The following is a 24999-nucleotide window of genomic DNA, read 5'->3' on the forward strand; positions in this document are numbered from 1 at the left end:
GAATTGCAACACCTGCTTTCTTCTCTCTGTTGTTTGCTTGAAATATCTTTTTCCATCCCTTGACTTTAAGTCTGTGCGCGTCTTTGGGTTTGAGGTGAGTCTCTTGTAAGCAGCATATGGATGGATCTTGCTTTTTTATCCATTCTATTACTCTGTGTCTTTTGATTGGTGCATTCAGTCCATTTACATTTAGGGTGATTATTGAAAGGTATGAATTTATTGCCATTGCAGGCTTTAAGTTTGTGGTTACCAAAGGCTTAGGGTTAGCTTCTTTATTGTCTTACTGTCTAACTTAACTCCTGAGAGTTATTTAATATTAGCTCTTATACTTAAGTCTATGATCCATTTTGAGTTAATTTTTGTGTATTGCGTGAGATAAGGGTCCAATTTCATTCTTTTGCATGTGAACATCTAGTTGCCATAGCGTCATTTGTTGAAAAAAACTTCTTTTCCTCACAGAATTGGTTCGGCACTCTTGTTGACAATCTATCACACAGAAATGTGTGGGTTCATTTCTGGACTCTCAGTTCCAGTCTCTTGATTTATATGTCTATCGTTATGGCAGGACTACATTGTTTTGGTTACTGAAGCTTTGTACCAAGTTTCAAAATTGGCAATTGAGCTCTCCATCTTTGTTCTTTTTCAATATTGTTTTAGCTATTTGGGGTCCCTTGCATTTCCATATTAATTTTAGGATAAGTTTGTTAATTTCTGCAAAAAAGCCATGGTGGATTTTGATGGGGATTGCATTGAATCTATAGAGCTATGTGGAGATTATTGCCATTTTCACATTAAGTCTTCTAATAAATGAACACAGAGTATCTTTCCATTTATTTAGGCTTTCTTTTATTTTTTTCAACAATATTTTATAGTCTTCATTGTACATGTTTTGTTAAGTTTACTTTTTTTTTTAACTTCAGTGGATGTGTCATGTTAAATTCACTCTTAGGTATTTTATTCTTTTTTATTTCCCTTAGTGTTTTAATCCTTCACCATCTGCTAAGATATTTATGGTATTTTGACCTCACTTAGCATGGGCCATCACATTTCCATGCTTCAAGGGAGCCACCTTACTAGCAACTTCACACCAATTCCTGGGGTCTTTGTCAGAGGGTAAAGCTTGCATTTTGGGATAGTACACACAAATTGTCATCAAGTGTTATGTTCTATACCCCTTGATCAAGTACCCTCAGAATCTAGTCCCATGTGTATTCCTCCACTTCCTATAGTCCATGCTAGTTAGATCTTTTTGCTCCTTTAGGATTATGGTTTCCTTACCAGGCCTAGCTTGTCCCCAGCTGAATTATGCTATCACTTAACCATAGTTACAGAGTTAGTGGACAAGAGGGTAGTGGGGGGTAGATTCAGAGGGTTACATGTTATCTTGCAGGGAGAGGCCTTAACATTGTCTCAAGTGAGGGGAATATGTAACTCTTGTAGGAAAGGGTGGCCCACTTTTGCAGGCCAACAGGGTCAAGAGAAATCTGGGAATTTAAGATTTTGGGAGGTATCAACTCAGATATCTCCATCTCATGTGTCAGGTCTCATTCTTTCCCAACCATAGTCCTGTCCTTGGCGTAACAGATCTAGTTTAGTTAGCGGTTTAACCTTCTTTGGATCTTGGCTACACTGATGATTTAAATCAGTCTGATCCTCAGCTTTCTTTGCCCTCCCACCACAGGTTATGAAAGGCTCTTTACCTGCTACCAAAGAGGCCCGAAGGCCTTTCAGTTGCCTGCTAGTCAGTCTTTCAGCTTTGTTTTCTTTTCTTACAGCTTCAATAGAGCTAAGCAATAACCATCCAGCCCCATTATCCTTATAGTTACTATTTCCCCCAAATACTGCCCAAGCTAATACGTTTTCTTTCACTAGTATATTCTCCCAATTCCCCACTGGTGCAAGTTTTAATACTGGGATGTCTGCTTTGTGCCAGGGGCTGTCTGTGCTCTGCCCATCGCCAGTGAGGAGGTATTATTCCTCAGCTGCCTGCTGACTGACCCAGCTCCAATGGTCACCTTGTTGTCTGCTTTCTCAGACCCCTCCTGGCTGCAACTGCAGCAGTCTGGGTCTCAGCAGGCTCTGAGACAGACTTTAATGTTCAGGATAATTATTAGGATCGACATCTGTGGGTGGGAGGGGACAGCAACAGGCTTGGGCAAAGGGAGAAATTGGTCAGAGAAGGAGGCTGATGGGCTCAGCTAACCCCACTGGGGTGTCTTATTGAAGTTGTCTTGTGCAGGGCTGAAATAGCCAGGCCTTTCTATCCTTGCCTTGATAAGTTGTTGTATTTGGGCCACCCAGTAAAGAGGCTTCTCCTTGGGCAAGGTGGATCTCTGTGCATGGGGCAAACCCTGAAGAAATGACAGCTGACAGCGGTGTGCTGGCCATAGTCCCCACAGCTGGGCAACGAGCCCTTTCTTGAAGGGCATCTGGTCCATCTATCTCAATATCCACCATGGGCATCATGTCAGCAACTTACTCTTAAATTGTTCAAGTAAAAAAAAGTTCATTTTGCTGTATGTGCAACTTTTCTGTAAGTTTGAAATGCTTTTAAAAAAAAGTGAACATATTTACATAAATTAAATGTGACTAAGAAAACACCTAAAAAAGAGTGTCCTGCTGTGATTCAAAGAAAAGGGAATGATCAATTATACCTCAATTTAAAAAAAATAGGGAATGATGTTGAAAGACAAAAATTCACTTGAATGAGTAACATATGGGTCACCAGCAGAGTTTGTGTGAGATAAGGCAATAAAGGCAAGTTGAGGCTTCATCCTTGCTGACACAACATACTTCAGAAGGGCAAGAACAGAGAATGCCTATTTCATCACAGCTAGATAGTCTTTTAATTTCACCTCACCTCTCTGAATAGGTTAAGCCTTTCACAGATTATCTTGCACAGTTACTCTTTCCTATCTCTTTCTTCCTTCTGTCTCTTTCCTCTCCAAGACCATCATGGAACTTGGAATGTGGAGATGTGAGTATTGCTCAGTTTCCCCAGACTGGAATGAAGATTATTTTTAGGATTAATCTCTGAGTCACAGAGGGAGGAGAGAAAGACTCATTTTAATCTCTTCCTTGTCCCTACTTCATAACGTGCTGTATAGTGAAGTCATTTTAACAATTTGTCCTTTTTCCTCTTCCCCAAGAATTGTTTGTCTGTTATATTTCCTTTGGAAACCTGCATCAGAGGCTTCTAAAAATGGAAGAAATTTTTATTTGCCGAATGGACCACAGGCTAAATTAGATGGCCTTAAACTGCTTTCATGTAAGTAAATCTATTTATTATAATACTGATTGTTGGGATTGAGAAGTTATATAGTTACTCCTCATCCCCTTCTCCCTGTCGCCTGAGCTGTACCCACTCTGAACTTTCCCTTCTGTTTCTCCTAGACTAAGAGTAGGAGACAGTCGGCTTTTTGTGGGGAGATGAAGGCAGAGATTTTGTTCTAGCCTTCTATTCTTGCTGCAACATGATTGAGCATGTTTCATGCTTCACTCCTTGACCACATTTTTTTAGGGATAAATTAGCATGAAAACAAAGAACGCAACACTTTTTAAAAAGTTCCTACCAATTCACATATTAAACATTGAAAAAAAACCCTTCCCAACTAAATTGCCATGGAAGTAGGGAGAAAGTTCTATCTTGGATAAAGTTGGCACTTAAAGAGTATCTGTGGAATGAATTGAATGAAACAAGAGGAGTTGGTTTAACATCAGGAAGCCATTTTTTAAAGAGGCAAGCTTTTGGATGGGAATAGTAATACCACCCTTTATTTATACAGTCATTTAGCATTTTCAGAGTGCTTTCACACACATTATCTCATGTAAAACTTGTAACAACCCTGCAAGTTGTTAGAGAGTGCCAGACTGGAGGAATCTTTTGTCTGAGTCACCATGGCTTTCCTGTGTTTGCCATGGCTTTCCTGTGTTATGTGCACAGATGAGGCAGTTATTATTTACACCATTTTAAAGATAAGATTATATGACTGGCTTGGAGTCTAACAAGTAATAAATGGCAGAACGGGAGCCAGCACCCAGGTCTGCTGATTACTGTTGGTGCCAAGACGAGATGGATTCTTCCAATTTCAGAGTGGAGCCCTCAAGGGTTACTGATGGGGGGCTTGTCTTGCTTAAAACTTTCACAGACTCTCTGAGAGTGGGCATATGAGAAAGGTCATTGGGATGAGATGTCCTTAAGCTCTCTAGAGAGTAAACACCATGCAGATGGATCTGAAGTGAAGAAAAGATAAATTGCACAAAGATCTGTAAATGGATGGATCATCCATTGTGTCGTTTCATCTGTAATGATTTTGAAACAGGGAATTTAGGACTGTTAGTCTCAAGTGTAAGATAAATTTTAGCCGAAATAAGCAGGCGAAGAGGGGCAACAAAGGGCCAGGTAGTTTATTTGAATGCCACTCCCAGGTGATGCTCCGCGGTCTGGGTACTACAGGCCGGGGAAGTCACCCCCGGTCAGGGAGGTGGGGGCTTATAAGGGATTAGGAGGGGGAGGAGTGGGCAAGCTATCCTAGGGGGTGTGGAGAGGTATGATTGGCTACAGGTGACATACTAGACAACTAGAAACTTTTTTCCTTCCAAGAGGGAGGAGGCTGACATCCGGGTCTTAGTTGGCACATTAGAAGGATGGAATTCAGGAAGAGCTGTTCCCTTTCCATATAAGGCACGGACCTTGGGGTCTGGTCTCTTCTCCCCCTATGGCATCTCTCTGTTCTGTTTGCACGTCCTTGTTTTTCCTTCCTCCAGCCTAACATCAAGTACAGTTAAAAGAAGATGAGCTTGGAGCTATAATAATAAAGTCATAAAGCTTTACACAGTAAAATGCTAGTTAAACTATACCTGGAATCATGTATCTCATACTGCCCAGAAACCTTAAGAGTAGTGGATTCACCAGGTCATAGAAAAAGGGTAACTAAAATAATCATATAACTTCCCTAAGAAGAAAGTTGATTTAAAAATAGGATTAAATAAGTGGCTATTTGGAGGAAATCTTTCCTCACCCTTCTGAAGTTTATGTCATAGAGGGCAATTACAATATTCAAAACCATCTCATTTTCAACACATTTACTGATGGACCACCATATTCAGGCACTACGTTCAACATTAGATTTTACAAGGAATAAACCAGACTTTCATGATCGTTTTCAGAGAGTGCCAGACTGGAGGAATCTTTTGTCTGAGTCACCATGGCTTTCCTGTGTTTGCCATGGCTTTCCTGTGTTACGTGCAGTCCTCAGGTTAGGCTGGTGGGCGTGGGTTGTCGGAGACCAGTCAGCCCTGGCGAAACTGGGGTCAAGTTCTTCAAGCTGAGGATCTGAGGGATGGGGCTCTTCATACCATCAGAGAATAAATTGAAGTTCTCACTGTAAACGACCTTCTTCTCATTAACATTTTGTTTACCTGGGTCCTCTGTGTGTTCAGCATTTCTGAGCAAGGAAGGCTCATACAGTCCCTGCATGACTGAATTAGGTTCCCAAAGTTGGCTTTTAACTTGGTTGTTTGAACATGAAATTTTTGCATTTTCCCAGAGATATAACATGACAAATACTGGCTGGGTTCTCAGGCCAACCTTGGCAGTCCAGTAGCCCATATGCAGCCTGACTATGAGAGAAGGAGAACTGTGACCCACAGCATTGTTTCTGTGGGAAAATGTGCCCCAGCAGCGGAACGAGGTCTTCCTTCCGGCCTCACTTCCTACCTCATCAGTAATGAAGCCAGAATGTTTACTACAGGAAATGCAGCTCCTGAGTGTGGGCGGCTGGCCCTGCGCAGCCTTGAGTACCTTATCCACAGAGCAGATAGTCCTTCACTCTCCAGCCCTAGCCCTGCCAGTGAAGGGGTTGGGGGCAGATGGGGAGTCTTCTCCTGACCCACCTTCTTCAGAGTCCAGCTGTTGGGACTCTTCATGTGACGGGGCGCTCAAAGCCGGCTGCATCATGTATGGGGGGCCCTTTTTTCAAAAAGTAGGAAAAAATGCAGTTAAAGTTTTTTTCCTTTCTTCTGATCCCTCTCTCTTGACTTTTCATGATGTTTTTAATTTAGATAGGCATATAGTTAACTATTATAACTTTTTAATATTTTCTCAGCATAAAAATTTAAGTTACTAGCATGAATTTCATAATTAATTTTTATATTGTGCAATACCAGTTTGAGATACAAATATAAGAACATTTAATTCCTATGTGAAATCGCCAAAATTACACAATTCTGTTTTGTAGCTCATACATGTATATATATTTTGTTCTTAACCAGATGGTGCAAACATTGCAGAAAACTTAACCAGTATTATTCCACTTACTGACACACACATCCTACCAACACTCTCTACCTTTGACTTACTGAGGAGTAAGAAAGGACTGAAAGGAAAAGGAAGTGTTTTCAGTATAGGCAGTTGGCTAATACAGGGAAGTAAGGCAAGAAAGAAAGGAGACCATAGGGTTCCTCGGTCTTTTGTGTTTCTTAGAATACCACTGTGTCCTGTTCATGTTCAAAGCAAGTTCTGGTTCCAATGGAAAAGATGGCCTCTCAGAGCTATCAGCAGCCCCACTTACTCAGGTGCAGATGTAACACACCTTGAAATTACTTGTTTTACTGAACTCCAATGCATCGCGGATCCACCAGAATTCTGTATGCATGGGGGATTGAGAACACTGTGTACATGGGTGGCAAGGTAGAGTGAACATGCATATGGCATCTATCTCCTGCTCACATGCATGCTCCATTGTCCCATCGAACTGCACTGCAAGACATGAGTTCAAAGATAAAGTTTGGAATTTCGGTGTTAAATGAAGCATGGGGTGTCTCCAAGCACGGACTCCTGTGTAATGCCCTGGGAGTGGGGCAAGGGGTTAGGGAGGAGGCAAAGTGGGCAGAGGCTTGTGGCAGTCTGCAATGGGCAGGATGGGTGGACGAATCTTAGGTCTCCTGAGGGCCTGGCCATTTCCCTTTCAGAATACTACACCTAGTATTGCTGGAAACAGTGATGGCTTTAGTCAGAATCCAGAGGTGGATACCAGCCTTTGGGGATGATGATATTTTCAAGGAAGGGTGTTCCAGTGGAGGTCACTACCAGCTGGCAAAAGATTTCTCGAATAGAAGGTGAGTGATGAGATTGTGGCAGGCCTACAAAACCACATAATATACTAGTTGGTAACTTGAGAACTCAGGTTGCCCAGTATAAACAAATTTTCAGCCCAAGTTTACTTAGAGTTACAGATAATGGTAACTTTCTTCCTCAAATGACAGACAGCTACAAAGAGAAAGGCAATGACCCTGCATCATGAAAGCTTTGGTACCACAATTCAAAAGACTTAACACTCCCAGTAGATAGGCTGAGGGACAGTTTGTCTACTCTTTCCTTCTCTTTATGGAGGTCATGTGGCAGAGACCCAGGTTGTTCTAAAAAACCGAACACAGTTATAGAAGATTTTGTGATCTCAGGAGATTCAAGTTGCAAAAACAAGACTATCTTCAGAAAGAGTAGGAGCATCTGTTCTCTTCAAGCTATCAGGGCTTTTAAGATAGGAGGAGGATGGGAGAGGAGCCAAGATGGCGGCGTGAGTAGGGCAGCGGAAACCTCCTCCCAAAACCATACATATTTTTGAAAATACAACAAATACAACAATTCCTAAAAGAGAGACCAGAGAATACAGTATAACAGCCAGGCTACATCTACATCTGCGAGAACTCAGCATCTCACGAAGGGGTAAGATACAAGCCATGGCCCAGCGGTACCTGAGCACTTTCCCCATCCCAGCTCCCCGGCAGGAGGAAAGGAGTTGGAGCGGGGAGGGAGTGGAAGCCCATACTGCTAAATACTCAGTCCTAGTCATCCACACCGGGAGCACTGACACACATTGCATGGTGCACTGGATATTAGGGAAACAGAAAAGCAAAATATGCGAGCGGTCCCTGAGGCCAGCTCCCCTGTGACAAAAGGAAAGCGAGTGCTTTTTGAAAGTCTTAAAAGGGACAGGGGCCTCACAGCTGGACAGAATCATCCTGGCACTCTCAGCCCAGCAGGATGGGAATCCTGAGGAGCTTCGGGAGCCCCAGCCCCTTGGGAGGCAGTGCAGCTCTGAAGTCGCTCATGATGATAAACAGCCTGCCGTTCATTCCCCCTCCGGCGCAACCCCACTACAGCAGCCGAGCAGCCTGAGAGCAACCCCACCCAAAGCAGCTGCCCATAGTCTCCTCCCAGTGCGCAGCTGCCCGGGCCAGACTCAGAGGCCACCACCAGCACGCAGCTGCCCAGAGCAAGCAGAGGAAGCTGGCGCAGGGTGCGAAGGGGTGCTGTTCTTGCAGAAGAGCATACCCGGCATGCCTGCCTCTCCCTGCAGGGCTCTGGGCTACCCCAAGGGCTGCTCCTGGTGTGCAGGTAACCAAAATAGGCAGTGGAGAGGAGCACAGTGACCATCAAGCAGGAAGGTAATTTGTTCGCCCAGCTGACAAATGCACCACCTGCCCAAGACTACCTCTATCGCCATGAAAAGGCAGAATAATTTGGTCCAGTCCAGAATTACCCAGACAACCCCCGAGAGAGGACCGGGAGAGACAGATATAACCAAACTTCCTGAGAAAGAATTCAAAAGAAAGGTTATAACCATGCTGATGGACATGCAGAGAACTCAGCAAGGGCTAAAGGATCAAGTTAGGAGGGAGAATACAGAAATAAAACAATCTCTGGAAGGACTTAAGAGCAGACTGGATGAGGTGCAAGAGACCATTAATGGAATAGAAATCAGAGAACAGGAATACAGAGAAGCTGAGGCAGAGAGAGATGAAAGGATCTCCACAATGAAAGAATATTAAGAGAACTGTGTGACCAATCCAAATGGAACAATATTCACATTATAGGGGTACCAGAAGAAGAAGAAGAGAGAAAAAGAGATAGAAAGTGTCTTTGAGGAAATAATTGCTGAAAACTTCCCCAAACTGGGGGAGGAAATAGTCTCTCAGACTATGGAAGCCAACAGATCTCCCAACACAAGGAACCCAAGCAGAACAACACCAAGACATATAATAATTAAAATGGCAAAGATCAAAGACAAGGACAGAGTATTAAAGGCAGCCAGAGACAGAAAAAAGGTCACCTACAAAGGAAAACCCATCAGGCTATCATCAGACTTCTCAGCAGAAACCTTACAAGCAGGAAGAGAATGGCATGATATATTTAATGCAATGAAACAGAAGGGTCTTGAACCAAGAATATCCAGCACGATTATCATTTAGTTTTGAAGGAGGAATTAAACAATTCCAAGAAAAGCAAAAGTTGAGGGAATTTGCCTCCCACAAACCACCTCTACAGGATATTTTAAAGGGACTGCTCTAGATGGAAGCACGCCTAAGGCTAAATAGATGTCACCAGAGAAAATAAAATCATACCAAGGAAAGCAGACCAAATATTAACTAAAGGCAAAAAAATAAAATCAACTATTCACAAAACCACTCAAAGGAAACACAAAAGAGTACAGAATAAAACACCTAACATATAAAGAATGGAAGAGGAATAAGAAGGGAGAGAAATAAAGAATCATCAGACTGTGTTTATAATAGCTCTATAAGTGAGTTAAGTTAAAAGGTTAGATAGTAAGGAAGCTACCCATGAACCTTTGGTACCCAGGAATCTAAAGCCTGCAATGGCAATAAGTGCGTATCTTCCAATAATCACCCAAAATGTAAATGGACTGAATGCACCAATCAAAAGACACAGAGTAATAGAATGGATAAAAATGCAAGACCCATCTATATGCTGCTTACCAGAGACTCACCTCAAACCCAAAGACATACGCAGACTAAAAGTCAAGGGATGGAAAAAGATATTTCATGCAAACAATAGGGAGAAGAAAGCAGGTGTTGCAGTACTTGTATCAGACAAAATAGACTTCAAAACAAAGAAAGTAACAAGAGATAAAGAAGGACATTACATAATGATAAACGGGTAAGTCCAACAAGAGGATATAACCATTAAAAATATATATGCACCCAATACAGGAGCACTGACATATGTGAAAGAAATACTAACAGAATTAAAGGAGGAAAAAGAATGCAATGCATTCATTTTAGGAGACTTCAACACACCACTCACTCCAAAGGACAGATCAACCAGACAGAAAATAAGTAAGGACACAGAGGCACTGAACAACACACTAGAACAGATGGACCTAACAGACATCTACAGAACTCTACACCCAAAAGCAACAGGATATACATTCTTCTCAAGTGTATATGGAACATTTTCCAGAATAGACCACATACTAGGTAGGTCACAAAAAGAGCCTCAGTAAATTGAAAAAGATTGAAATTCTACCTACCAACTTCTCAGTCCACAAAAGTATAAAACTACAAATAAATTGTACAAAGAAAACAAAAAAGGCTCACAAACACATGGAGGCTTAACAACATGTTCCTAAATAATCAATGGATCAATGACCAAATTAAAATAGAGATCAAGCAATGTATGGAGACAAACAACAACAACAGCACAAAGCCCCAACTTCTGTGGGTCACAGTGAAGGCAGTTCTAAGAGGAAAGTATATAGCAATATAGGCCTATTTAAAGAAGGAAGAACAATCCCAAATGAATAAAGTCAAAATTATTGAAACTGGAAAAAGAAGAACAAATGAGGCCCAAAGTCAGCAGAAGGAGGGATATAATAAAGATCAGAGAAGAAATAAATAAAATGGAGAAGAATAAAACAATAGAAATCAATGAAACCAAGAGCTGGTTCTTTGAGAAAATAAACAAAATAGATAAACCCCTAGCCAGACTTATTAAGAGAAAAAGAGAATCTACACACATCAACAGAATCAGAAATGAGAAAGGAAAAATCATGACGGAACCCACAGAAATACAAAGAATTATTAGACAATACTATGAAAACCTATATGCCAACAAGCTGGAAAACCTAGGAGAAATGGACAACTTCCTAGAAAAATACAACCTTCCAAGACTGACCAAGAAAGAAACAGAAAATCTAAACAGACCATTTACCAGCAACAAAATTGAATTGGTATTCGAAAAACTACCCAAGAACAAAACCCCCAGGCCAGATGGATTCACTGCTGAATTTTATCAGACATACAGAGAAGACATAATACCCATTCTCCTTAAAGTCTTCCAAAAAATAGAAGAGGAGGGAGTACTCCCAAACTCATTCTATGAAGCCAACATCACCCTAATACCAAAACCAGGCAAAGACCCCACCAAAAGAGAAAACTACAGACCAATATCCCTGATGAACATAGATGCAAAAATACTCAAGAAAATATTAGCAAACCGAATTCAAAAATACACCAAGAGGATCGTGCACCATGATCAAGTGGGATTCATCCCAGGGATGCAAGGATGTTACAACATTCGAAAATCCATCAACATCATCCACCACATCAACAAAAAGAAGGACAAAAACAGCATGATCATCTCCATAGACGCTGAAAAAGCATTCAACAAAATTCAACATCCATTCATGATAAAATCTCTCAACAAAATGGGTATAGAGGGCAAGTACCTCAACATAATAAAGGCCATATATGACAAGCCCACAGCCAACATCATACTTAACAGTGAGAAGCTGAAAGCTTTTCCGCAAAGATCAGGAACAAGACAGGGATGCCCACTCTCCCCACTGTTATTCATCATAGTACTGGAGGTCCTAGCCACGGCAACCACACAAAACAAAGAAATACAAGGCATCCAGATAGGTAAAGAAGAAGTCAAACTGTCAATATTTGCAGATGACATGATATTGTACATAAAAAACCCTAAAGACTCCACTCCAAAACTACTATAACTAATATCTGAATTCAGCAAAGTTGCAGGATACAAAATTAATACACAGAAATCTGTTGCTTTCCTATACACTAACGATGAACTAGCAGAAAGAGAAATGAGGAAAACAATTCCATTCACAATAACATCAAAAAGAATAAAATACCTAGGAATAAACCTAACCAAGGAAGTGAAAGACCTATACCCTGAAAACTACAAGACACTCTTAAGAGAAATTAAAGAGGTCACTAACAAATCGAAACCCATCCCATGCTCTTGGCTAGGAAGAATTAATATTGTCAAAATGGCCATCCTACCTAAAGCAATCTACAGATTCAATGCAATCCCTAACAAAATACTAACAGCATTCTTCAATGAACTGGAACAAATAGTTTTAAAATTCACAGGAAACCACAAAAGACCCCAAATAGCCAAAGCAATCCTGAGAAGGAAGAATAAAGCAGGGGGGATCTTGCTTCCCAACTTCAAGCTCTTCTACAAAGCCACAGTAATCAAGACAATTTGGTACTGGCACAAGAACTGACCCACAGACCAATGGAAGAGAATATAGAGTCCAGATATTAACCCAAACATATATGGTCAATTGGTATACGATAAAGGAGCCATGGACAAACAATGGGGAAATGACAGCCTCTTCAACAGTTGGTGTTGGCAAAACTGGACAGTTACATGTAAGAGAATGAAACTGGATCATTGCCTAACCCGATACACAAAAGTAAATTCAAAATGGATTAAAGACCTGAATGTAAGTCATGAAACCATAAAACTCTTAGAAAAAAACATAGGCAAAAGTCTCTTGGACATTAACATGAGTGACTTCTTCATGAATATATTTCCCTGGGCAAGGAAAACAAAAGCAAAAATGAACAAGTGGGACTATATCAAGCTGAACAGCTTCTGTACAGCAAAGGACACCATCAATAGAACAAAAAGGCATCCTACAGTATGGGAGAATATATTCATAAATGACAGATCCGATAAAGGGTTGACATACAAAATATATAAAGAGCTCACACACCTCAACAAACAAAAAGCAAATAATCCAATTAAAAAATGGGAAGAGGAACTGAACAGACAGTTCTCCAAAGAAGAAATTCAAATGGCCAACAGACACATGAAAAGATGCTCCACATTGGTAATCAGCACAGAAATCCAAATTAAAACCACAATGAGATATCACCTCACACCAGTAAGGATCGCCACCATCCAAAAGACAAACAACAAATGTTGGTGAGGTTGTGGAGAACGGGGAACCCTCCAACACTGCTGGTGGGAATGTAAACTAGTTCAACCATTGTGGAAAGCAGTATGGTGGTTCCTCAAAAAACACAAAATAGAAATACCATTTGACCCAGGAATTCCACTTCTAGGAATTTACCCTAAGAATGCAGCAGCCCAGTTTGAAGAAAACATATCCACCCCTATGTTTATCACAGCACTATTCACAATAGCCAAGAAATGGAAGCAACCTAAGTGTCCATCAGTAGATGAATGGATAAAGAGGATGTGGTACATATACACAATGGAATATTATTCAGCCATAAGAGGAAAACAAATCCTACCAGTTGCAACAACATGGATGGAGCTAGAGGGCATTATGCTCAGTGAAATAAGCCAGGCGGAAGAATGATTTCACTCATCTGTGGAGTATAAGAACAAAGAAAAAAACTGAAGGAACAAAACAGCAGCAGACTCACAGAACCCAAGAATGGACTAAGAGTTACCAAAGGGAAGGGGACTGGAGAGGATGGGTGGGAAGGGAGGGATAAGGTGGGTGTGGGAAGAAAAGGGGCACTACGATTAGCATGTATAATGTCGGGGTGGGGCACGAGGAGGGCTGTACAACACAGAGAAGACAAGTAGTGATTCTACAGCATCTTACTACACTGATGGACAGTGACTGTAATGGGGTATGTTGGGGGGACTTGGTGATGGGGGGAATCTAGTAAACATAATGTTCCTCATGTAATTGTAGATTGATGATACCAAAAAAAAAAAAAGGAGGAGGATGGACAGAGTACAAATAAGAAAACCTTGGACAAAATTTCCCAAAGGCAGAGCGTCACTATGTCTGTGTGCCTCTTAAAAAGGGTGTGTGTGTTTGTGTGTTTGTGGGGTGGGGCGGTGGGGGGAAAGACATGGCGGGAATGGGGACCTATTGTATTACTAGTTTAATTCTACCATTTCTACACATTTATCTCCCTTCCAGAAAATACTGACTTCCAAGGCAGATGATTTATAGGGAGGATCCTTTAACTTTTATTGGTTTTATAAAACTACCCCACATAGGAATTTCTTAGTACATTTACATGTTTAGTTATATAACTACTATTAAAAAATTAAGTGTATAGATTTTTGTCTCAGAAAGTGATTTTATTACAAGGAAAGCCAGGTTTTGTCAAAAAATTTAAGTAGCTATTACAGTTTTTCTACAAAATCCATTTACCACAGCCTAAGAGAATATGTTCATGAAGTGGTTACCTGAAACAGGTTACTTAGTAGAAACTTGATAAATAATGCTATTACCATTCTTCCAAGGAGTAAGCTCTTTGTTGCCCCATCAAGTTAAATGTGGATTCTTTGATTTTCATTTACTGGTGTCTCCCACTTCAAAAAGCATTCAAGTGATCTGTCTCTTACAGAACTTCACAAACAACTTCAGTAGATTCTGACTGAAAACATTTTCTTCTTGATTTTTAGCTAGTCAATCCTCATGATCTGCAACTTTTATTTGCAAAATTGTCTACTTGCTTAATTTGCTACCCCTAAATTAGTACTCATCACTTTTACAGTCATTTGTGACATACACAGTTGCCCTATCTACATGTTCCCATGGAGGTTGAATGAGGTGACACTCTGCCTTCTTGTTTCAACTTTCATACTACAAATAAGTGTCCTATATGCAGTGGTCTATATAGTGCCATAATTTTTTATTTTTGTTGCTGATTTAGCTGTTTAAAATGGCCCCCAAGCATAGTATTTATATGCTGGCCATTGTCCCTAAGTGTAATCAAGCTGTGATATTCCTTTCAGAGAAAATATGTATGTTAGATAACTTTCATTCAGTTGGGGTCGTACTGCTGTTGGCCAGGAGTTCAATGTTAATGAATCAACAATATATATTAAATAAGGGGTTTTTAAATAGAAATGAATATAAAACAAGGTTATGTATTGATTGTTTGGTGAAAATGTTGTGACCAAAGGCTTGCAGGTACCTAATCCTGTATTTCTTGAAGCAATGGTTCAGCAGTCACTAATTGAATGTTTGCGGTGACTTCTTAGAACAGAGCTATCATAAACAGCAGGAATCAACTGTATTTGGCAGTGAATTTCTTCAGTGGAAAGATGCTTTGTTTACAAATTGAACTACAATCTGTACTCTCAAAAACCCTAGAAGAGCAATCACGTTAAATGAAAAGTATAAAACAGACACACAGAAGCTTCAATGTAAGGAAGACCTCGGACATTCTCAGCTCTCAGCAGGCCGCTACACACACACACACACACACACACACACACACACACACACACACACAGGCTGCCACACACACACACACACACACACACACACACACAGGCCACTACACACACACACACACACACACACACAGGCCACCACACACACACACACACACACACAGGCCACCACACACACACACACACACACACACACACACAGGCCGCTACACACACACACACACACACACACACACAGAGGCCAACACACACACACACACACACACACACACACACACACACACACACACACACACACACACACACACACCAATTCCTTTTATAGCATCCCTGACAGGTGGCTATTGTTTTCTGATTGAATGCTTCCAGTGATGTAGAGCTCACTTCATCAGGAGGTGCTCTCCACTATGGCTCAATTCCAATATCCAAAACTGTCTTTTCTTATGCTGAGCCAAAATCTTCCTCTTGGTAATAGTCGTCCTGATGGTCTTAGATCTGAACTCCAGAGCCACGTGGAATAATATATTCTCTCCTTTGCCAACAACCCCTTTAGCAATCTCTTTACTGCAGGTTAAGCAGACCCAATTCCCTTATCTTTTCTTCAGAGTACATAGTTTTTACACTCTTCTTGGATGTCTCTTTCTACTGAATTCTAATTTGTTATGCATGATGGCTCTTTTTATGTGGCATTTAGAGTTGAACACAGAAGTTCAGAAATTCTGAGCTTCAGCTCAGGTCTGGTACCTGTGTGACTTGAACACTGTTTTGCATTAATACAGACTGCTTTGTTAGTTTTCTGGTGGCTGCTCACACTGCATAAATATCTGTAACTTATTGTCATATTATCAGGTCAAGCCAAGTCTCCCAAATCCTGGCCTTTTTACAGTGATTTTTCTTAACAAAGATATTATACATTTATTTATTTGCAGAAGGGATGGAAACTTTATTAGAATTTATTATTAGAACCTAAACATTGGTTACTTATATAAGCCAATTTCATCATTATTATAGAGCAATATTATTTGAGTGAATGTTTTTGATGTACTAAATGCATATGGATTAGTAAAAAAAATTAAAAATGAATGATTTTGTAGAGTTGCAAATGTTGGCAGGTGCTAGATAGACATGGTTTAAAAATTTGTTTTATTAAAGTATAGTTGACATACAATATTATATTGGTTTCAAGTATAAAAATAATGATTCAACAGTTATATATACAATATAAATCCTCATCCCAACTAGTGTAGTTACTCTGTCAACACAGAAAGAACTGTTACAAAACTACTGACTGTATTTTCTGTGCTGTACTTTCAGCCCCATGTCTAATTTATGTTATGATTGAGATTGTTCTTCTTCCCCTTCACCTATTTCATGCACTCACCCCATATATACTTACAGTTGTTACAGCCAAATGTCACCTCTTTTTTAAGAAATCATGATTTTGAATCATTATTCTATTACCTATCATATTCTGATCTCTCCAAGTGCTTTAATTCCTTAAATCTGATAAATATCTTAACTCACAACATTGATAAAAATATTACTGAGGACTGGACAAAGGGGGAAAATCTGAACTGCTTTTCTTGAGAATTTGAGGCCTCAAGATTAGTGTCACTCCATTAATCAGCATTCTTTGACTCGACCTTTCTCTGCAATAATTGAAACCCATATCTCACCATCTTATCCACAAAGGTGGTCTTGACTTTTTGAAATGACCACCATCTTTGTTCAATGTAATAATTCTAACAAGAAAGGAAGTGGTATTTCTTTATAATGAGTTACTTGAAAATAATCCATGATGACCCCTATTAACTGTTACATATTCCCTAACACACTGTGTTCAATGATTATATTAGAATATTATCAGGGATTGGCATCCAGGTTAGTAGTCTGTATTTTAAAAATCTGTTTTAAAATCAGTATTGTGATTTTCAATATTTATAACAAGACGGTAATTGGAAAAAATATAAAACAAGTAGCCTAATGAGAACATTTAAATTCAAATAGGCAAAGTGGGAGCAACTGGGTGACTCAGGACTTACCTCTCACTCATCTCAGCATTCACCATCTAGTGATTCTGCCCCAAGAATATTGCTTGTATTGTCATCCCCTTTCTGTGCCTACTAGAGAGACATTCTTCCTCTTTGTCTCATGGTTAAACCAGAGTTTGGATTGGGTTTTCTGTCACTGTGATAGAATTCTGACTTGCAGAGGAAAAGGTGGCTCTTTAAAGGACATCAGGGTATCATTCCCAGAGTAAGGCAGACTGGATGCAGGGCAGAAAGAAACACTGTATTCTCCTACCCTCTCCCTTTCACCAATCTCTTGCTCTTCTAATCTACCTTTTCCATTCATGTCAGAATTATCATTCTAAAATACTAGTTGCATCAGCTAAATTCCTCTCCTATTGCGTTTAGCATAAAACCAAAAGTTTTGGCATCCAATCAAGGTCCTCTGAATCTGGTGCTAACTTGTCTTCATTCCCCTTGACCTATCAGATTTCTCCCATTTTCCAAAGTGTGCCTGGCACTTTCATGGCTTTGTACATTCTGCTCTCTCATCTGGAAATGTCTTTTTCCTGATCCTTCTTGATGGAATCAAGCCCAGCTCAAATACTCTCTCTTCCAGTTGAATCTTTCCTGATGTCCCCAGTCCTCATCAATTACTCCTTCCAGCAAGAGCAGGTACTTTGCATCTCTGCTCAGGAAGCAAGAATCTCCTGCTGCCTTACGGTGCACTTACCTGTTCCTTTCCTGCTTTCCTCCACGATGACAGTAGTTTAAAACTCTTTCAACAATAGCATAGCTCATAGCAATAATGAGCAATAAATAGAAATACACTTTACATTGTGACAATTGGCACATTAACATATGTTTGTATTTCATCAATTATAAGAAATATTCCATTTTAAAATCTCTGAAATCAGGATGTAGCAATAGGATATCATATTCTGATAGACTTTTCGCTTTCTTAAGAAAGTGGTATGTCATAATTGCTGACATTTTAGATTTGTTGAAATACAGTATGTAACTGAAACAAAAGTTTCACAGACCAATGTTTACCCTTTCTTGCCAGTAACGCTGTCTAGTTTTTCTTTCTCTATTTCATTAAGAAAAAAATGCAGGTTGTAATCCACCAAAATGCTTTGGCTAATCACTTACAGTTTGAAAAACTACTGAGAAGTTAAACTACATTCTGTATAAACATGACTTTAATTCCAAGAAATTCTTGCCCAAGAAGATGAAGTTGCAAATAAGTTAATTGCAGTTTCAGTAACTTCCTCAAAGTCCATTTATCTGAACAACAGAATACTGACTGAGCTAGCCTTCATCAGCATAAATAACCCTCTCCTCAACCAGACTATTTTATTGAGTTTATCAAACAACTGTTCACTGCAAAATTTTCCTTTCCCAATGTCCACCATCCTAAGCAATTATGTCACAAATTTAGCCCAATCTCAATCGTGCTCCTTTATTACAGAGAGGCCTATCTTAAACCAGATCCCCTAAATCTTGTAACTATCTTACTCTTGAGGTAGCTTTGAGACACTATTAATACTTTGTCAACATAGTGGTCTGCTGGAAGCAAAAACCTGGCATTGCTTATCAACAGGTTATTTTGGTGCTCTTTGCTGGAAGTCAGGAGCTGACTACATTATAAGCTCCTTGAAGAAAAGTCTAGTACTTGTTACTTATTCTCCTCCCATGACTCCTAGTGATCAAATATTGATGGATGGGGAGAAAAGGTGTCTTAGGGATCCAAGAAAGCCTAGAGCAGTGGCAGTAGGAATGGATAGTGGTCGTGGGTAAGGAGCTCTTGCTGCAGAGGCTCTATCCACAAATTACAAATCTTGTGGTTGAAACACAAGCCTCCCCTTTCTCTTGGTTTTTATCTACTCACCATCTCGTCTTTGCCCCTGGTACTCAGATAGCATTGTTTTAAATATAAGAAACATAAAACATTCAAGCTTCCTTCCTCTCACTACTTAACTTCAAACCACTCTTGCTACCTTTGTGGCAGCCTTTGCTTCACGCTTGAGGCTTGAAGCTTGAAGCTGTGCATAATAATGGATAAGGGGTAGCCAAAAGTTTGGTGATTAAAATATGAAAAAATATGTTGATCTGAGTCTCTAACTTCATAAATACCTACATAAATTTCACATATACAGTGAAATGGCTCCCTGGGCTCAATAAGACAAGATTAAGTAAGTTTGTTTTTCATCCAGTGGGCCCAAGAAGGTATGTTTCCCACTACATCTCACAGTACGTTCCTTCCCAAATTTTCTACGCGTCCGTTAAATTGGCCTAGTCCCAATCCCTGCAACAAGCCAGGGGCTCTCCTCTGCTGGAGTCCAGCTCCAGCAGGGGGGTGTGAAGCCCAAAAGGATGAGATGGAGTCGGTGCATGGAGAGACAGGACACAGAGTCAGATGGAAGTGGTCTCTCGACAAAGTGCTGATGACAGCTTTGTTTATACCATTTTGCACAAGGATATGATTATTTATTGTTCTGTTGATTAATTGGTATAGGCAGTTGATTAATAGGTATAGGCAAGCTTTTTTCTTTCTGTTTTCTTCCAATCTATACATGGTTAGCCAAGTGTTAGGTCTTTTTCTGTTCCTTGATGGAAACTTTTCCTAGCAACACTCCTCCTCCATGTCTTTGCTCACATACAGTTCCCTCCGCAGGAACACCCTCCTGCTCCTCCCCCCAGGGTTGTACTGGCTCCTTCTTAGAGGCAGCTAAAAGGTCACCCGTGGTGACCTCACTTAGAAGCCTTCCTCAATTCCCTCAGGCAAAATTAATGACCTTGTTAGCAGCACTTGGCTTCTAATGCGTTTGCCTTTACGTCGGCTGTTGCCTTCTAGCCAATCCATCTTCAAGTTCAGTCTTGTTCTCAGACCATCCCGGGTACAGGGAAGAAGGCCAATTCCTCTTGTAGGGCCTTGCCATTCCCAGTGCCTTGCCAATAGTAGATGCTCAGTAAACGACCGAAAGAGTTTCGTCACTTTGTGCTCTGGTGCTGGGGCAAACAGCAGACCAGAGAGGGCCCAATTGTCCACCTCCCCAGCCCCCAGAGACGGCAGGGGAGCCCGCGTGCCTCTCCTGCCACCCCCGCGGCGCGCGGAGCAGTCAACCGCGTTGGAAATTCCGGCGCGTGTAAGCGCTGGGGGCCGGGCGGGGGCGGGGGCACCCGTGGAGTGAGCCTGTGACGCATGGGGGCGTGGTTGCAGGAGCCCCCGCCCCCTCTCCCCCGTCCTCTCTCGCGGGTCGGGGTTACATGGCGGCGACTGCGGCAAAGCGAGAGCCTTGGAGACGCCGCTGCCGCCAGCACAGCCGGAGACCTGAGCCGACACCGGGGGCTGTCCGCGGGCCCTACACTCCCTCGATGAGTCGGAGAAGTCCCGTGAGTGTGTGTGTGTGTACGTGTGCGGGGCGCGCCGGCGGGGCGGTTCGGGAGGGCGCCGCTGAGGGCCCGGCAGCGGCGGAGCCGGCTCCCTCCTCCATTGTGTGTGACCCTCCGGCGGCCGCCGCTCAACAAAGGCGCTTTTGTTCCGTCGCCGGCCCGCCTGCCCGCCGGCCAGCCCGCTCGGGCCTGGCCAGACCGTCCCTGCGCGCGCTGGCGGGCGGCGGGCCGGGGTCCGGGCGTGGGGCCGGCGGAGAGGCCGGCGCGCCCCTCCCACCCGGCACGCCCCTCGCCGGCCGCCGGGCCGGGCCCGGCGGTCCCCGCCAGCCAGGGGGCCACGCGTGCCGGCCGCGTGCCGTTGCCGGTCCCGCAGGTTCGGAGCCCGGCCGGGCCGGCGGGCGAGGGGCTGCCCGGGAGCCTGAGGTGGCGCGGAGTCTCGCCTTGCTGGCACGCTGCCCTTCCATCTGCTCCCGGGCCGCCTCCCCCATCCCGTTCCGGTGACTCGGCCTCAGCTGACTCCGGCCGGGCAAAGTCTCCAGTGGAGCCGGCAGATTGCGTAGCGCGCGCCACTTAGCCGGCTGGTCTCAGAGCCCAGAAGTCCTCGGCCCAAGTTTTGAGTTCTAGCCACAAGTGAGGTACAGAAAACTCGTCTGAATCTTAATTCCTGACCTCCAAGCCCCCAACCCCGTCACGCCCCGCAGCCTTTCTTTAGCTGCGTTCGGGCCTTTGAGCGGTGGTCTGTTTTAAGTACCCAATGAAAACTTGTTTTGTCAGTTCACTGAAAAAGGCCTCCTCACTCCACTGTGCATTATCTGATTTGGTGAGGTGCTTTGAAAAGTAAAGGTGTTTGGGGCCGCCTTTTGTTCTTGGGCTTAGTAAGACTCGACTCGTTCAGGTATTATGTGGGAGCTCCGTGAAGCAAGCCCTTTTTTATTCCTTTACTTATTTATTATTATTTTTTGCTTGCTCATTGAAAAAGATCCTGTGAAGGGAACTAACAAGGTGGAATTAGAAGCCTGCTGTATTTGGAGCAAAATTCATGTTCTTCAGTGCTAAAAATGCCCTTAAAAGTCAGGCTTAGTCAAGGGGGAAAAAATTTAACGGGACAAAGTGGGACATAAACAGCTTCAGATTAATTAATTTTCTGATTACTTGATTCTGCTAGCCTTCTTATTTTATAAAGTTCTGATTGGACATATCCTCTCTTTTCAACCTTGGGAAACTGAAATGGGAAGAGTAATCTGACTAGAAGAATGTAGAGTCCAAAGGGGGCCTGGCCCAGAAAGGGAGCTGCCTCTAGAGTTTCTTAGAAATGTCAGATTTTAATGTTTGAAAAAGAACTTTGAATTCGGTGGAAGCATCTCTAAAACATCTTGAACAAGTAGTTGTTCAAACACGTTTATGAAGGGCTTGCTATGTGCCAAGGAGAGTAAAGTCCTTTCACATATATGTTACATCACTTAGTAAGAATTACCTTGTGAAACTAAAATTGCTTATTGCTGTCCAAAATTCAGTAATTGCAGTCATCTAGGAAATATGCCAGATTTGAGCAGGACATGTTTTATCACCTAGGTATGTATTACTGTTCAGAAAAAAACTGTGGGAAATAAGTGTTTATAAAAACCTTTATAGATGACCATATTTTGGAGTTCAATTATTTGAAAAAAGAGGATTAAAAGTAGTATTTGGCTACTTTCTGTGATTAAGATCTAGAGAAGATGGAAGATCAATCAGTTTTACACTAGAAGAAAACACATGTTCTAAAATGACAAGTGTTAGTACTAAAAGGGTTGCATACGTTCATTTAAGCGTGCTGAGAATTCGTAACTGACAAAATAATGTTTGCTGACTCAGGGTACGTTGCTGAAGGGGATGGGGTCTGGTAGGAGGAAGCTTAGAAGTGCTGCAAGTTTTGAGTTGGGTGATGACTCATCCAGCCCACGGACTGCTACGTGGCCCCTTTTTTTTATACACTGTATTTTTTTAAATGACAGAGGAAATATTTCTGTCCACATTATAATTTTCTCTCTCTTTCAAGTGTATCCAGTTTCTCTAAAAAAGTAGTAATGGCTCCTTAAATTGCATTTTCAAAGGATACATATTGTATAGGTGGAATTTTGTAATGTTTGTTGAGAGTAAAATTAATTTCTGGTCTGTTGCTGCAATTAAATATTTGATACTAGCAGTTCTTTAGTTAAATTGAGAGAGATTTGTTACAGATTATTTACAAAGAACAGATAGTACTTTTATGTGGGTAGAAATTAACCTTATGTTCTCATTGGTAAGGTAAAAGGTATCTTTATAATATCTAGAAATTAGTTGAAGTGTTGTAAAGTTGCAGAAATATTTAATCAGATGTAGCTCTGAATGTGAGCGTTTCACTCTGATGGAATTGTACCTACAGTGCTTTCTCCTGATCTGATAAATTTTCTGCTTTAATAAAACTTGAAATAGGTATTGTTAGAGACACTTTTTCATCAGTCTTTTAATATAAGTGAAAGTACAGTTCCAAATTTAAGACTTACATTGTAATTTAATAAGATGTATTGACTCATTTAAAAAAGCCATTGTTTAGCAGATTGACTTAAAATAAGATTGAGGAAAAGACTGAGAATAGCAGTTTGTTTTTATAAAAGAAACAAAGCTACTATCCTCTAGTTTTTCTTTACTATTTCCCATAAAGTAATTTATTTGAAGACTTTTGTGAACAATAAAGTGTACTGTTACTGTGAATTAAATCTTTGGATAGATTTTGGAAGAGCATTGCATGACTTACATAGAGGAACTTCAGTGAAATTTTGTTCAAACTTTGAAATATGTTTTCTACTAAAGGAAATATAAAATACAAAAATAAAAGTATTGTAGGTTTTCAAAGCATCCTATCAACTTAGAGGTTGAAATGTATTTCCAGTGTCCTTTTTTAATTTATTCATTTATTTTTTTAAGAATATAGTTAATTAGCTGTCATGCTTGATTCGGAATTTACAAACTGGATGGATACCTTAGCCTGTCTCTTTTCTTTGAGGTGTTGCCTTATGAAACTGTGAGCCTCACAACTGCTCTCCAGTTACTTGTTCACATTGCGGGCTGAACCCTCAGCGCCCCTGTTAAAACAGAAAGAAGATGCCTCAGAGTAAATTTTTTGTGTCATTGTTGGCAGCCCCCTCAGCTCCCTCAGCTCCTTCAGCGTGTTTTGTGGGCTGTTACTTTACAGCCTGCTGGTACTGGGGGGACTCTTGTCAGTTTATTGCTCGGAGCCCTGAGATTTTACAAAAACAAAAACAACAATGTTATTGTAGTTAATGGCTTTTTCCAGGGAGTTGGTTTTCTTGTGGAGCTGGTGTTTTCAAGGTAACTGGTGTGGGCGGAGTCCAGCATTGGTCTTTTTCCTTCCATGAACTGCATATTTAGAAAATACAACATGCCCATCTGATAGCTTTTAAAAGGTTTGTCTTTCATACACGCCAGCCTTTTAAATCAATTTCTGAAAAGTACAGAGATTGAGTGTTAATATTTCAAATCACATTTTCCCAGTGATTTTTCATTTAAGTTTGATGTCTTTTCATAGAAGAAAAATAGTACCACAAAAATTGTTAGAATCCTAGTGTTTACTTTCAAGGAGGAGATTGCTTTTGCAGAGCCTGAATCTCTGTGCATTTACTTTTGTACAAACTATAAAATATTAGTGTTTACAGAGGGGTCATGGACCTTATCTTGCTCCAGATATGTCATTTGACAGTTGAGGAAACCGAGGCCAAGAGAGAGCTAAGACAAGGCACTTAAAATGTGATTTCTGGACTGGTAAGCAGTATTAGTATCACTTGGGAATTCATTAGCAGTGAAGAATCTCAGCCCCATCTCAAAACCTGCTAAATTAGAATTTGCGTTTTAACAAGATTTCCTGGTGATTCAAATGCACATTCATTTCTGGAAGCACTGCTAGAAAATGCATACATAGTTGCTCAGCTCATTAGTGACTGATTTGGAAAACTCAGGTGTTTTTTAAATTTTTTAATTTTGATATCATTAATGTACAGTTACTTGAACAACATTATGGTTACTAGATTCCCCCTATTATCACGTCCCCCGCATATACCCCATTAGAGTCACTGTCCATCAGCGTAGTAAGATGCTATAGAATCACTACTTGTCTTCTCTGTGTTGTACAGCCCTCCCTGCGCACCCCCGCTACATTATGTCTGCTAATAGTAATGCCCCCTTTCCCCCTTATCCGTCCCTTCCCACCCATCCTTCCCAGTCCCTTTCCCTTTGGTAACCATTAGTCCATTCTTGGGCTTTGTGAGT

At 41.2% G+C, this 24999-nt stretch overlaps 1 protein-coding gene across 2 annotated transcripts in view; it reads left to right on the forward strand.

Moving 5' to 3' along the window:
* Positions 1–3156: 3156 nt before the first annotated feature.
* The window catches only part of MAPK6 (mitogen-activated protein kinase 6), a 54571-nt gene continuing 32728 nt past the window's right edge, over positions 3157–24999 (forward strand). Inside the window, exon 1 of one of the 2 annotated variants that reach the window (XM_057488806.1) lies at positions 3157–3268. The gene's annotated coding sequence lies outside the window, so the exon portion shown is untranslated. Of the gene's footprint in view, positions 3269–20527; positions 20695–24999 lie in introns of those variants that run through there. The other variant, XM_036917764.2, reaches the window with a different exon arrangement.

This window comes from Manis pentadactyla, chromosome 11 (assembly GCF_030020395.1).
Source record: "Manis pentadactyla isolate mManPen7 chromosome 11, mManPen7.hap1, whole genome shotgun sequence".
NCBI classification, from domain to species: Eukaryota; Metazoa; Chordata; class Mammalia; order Pholidota; family Manidae; genus Manis; species Manis pentadactyla.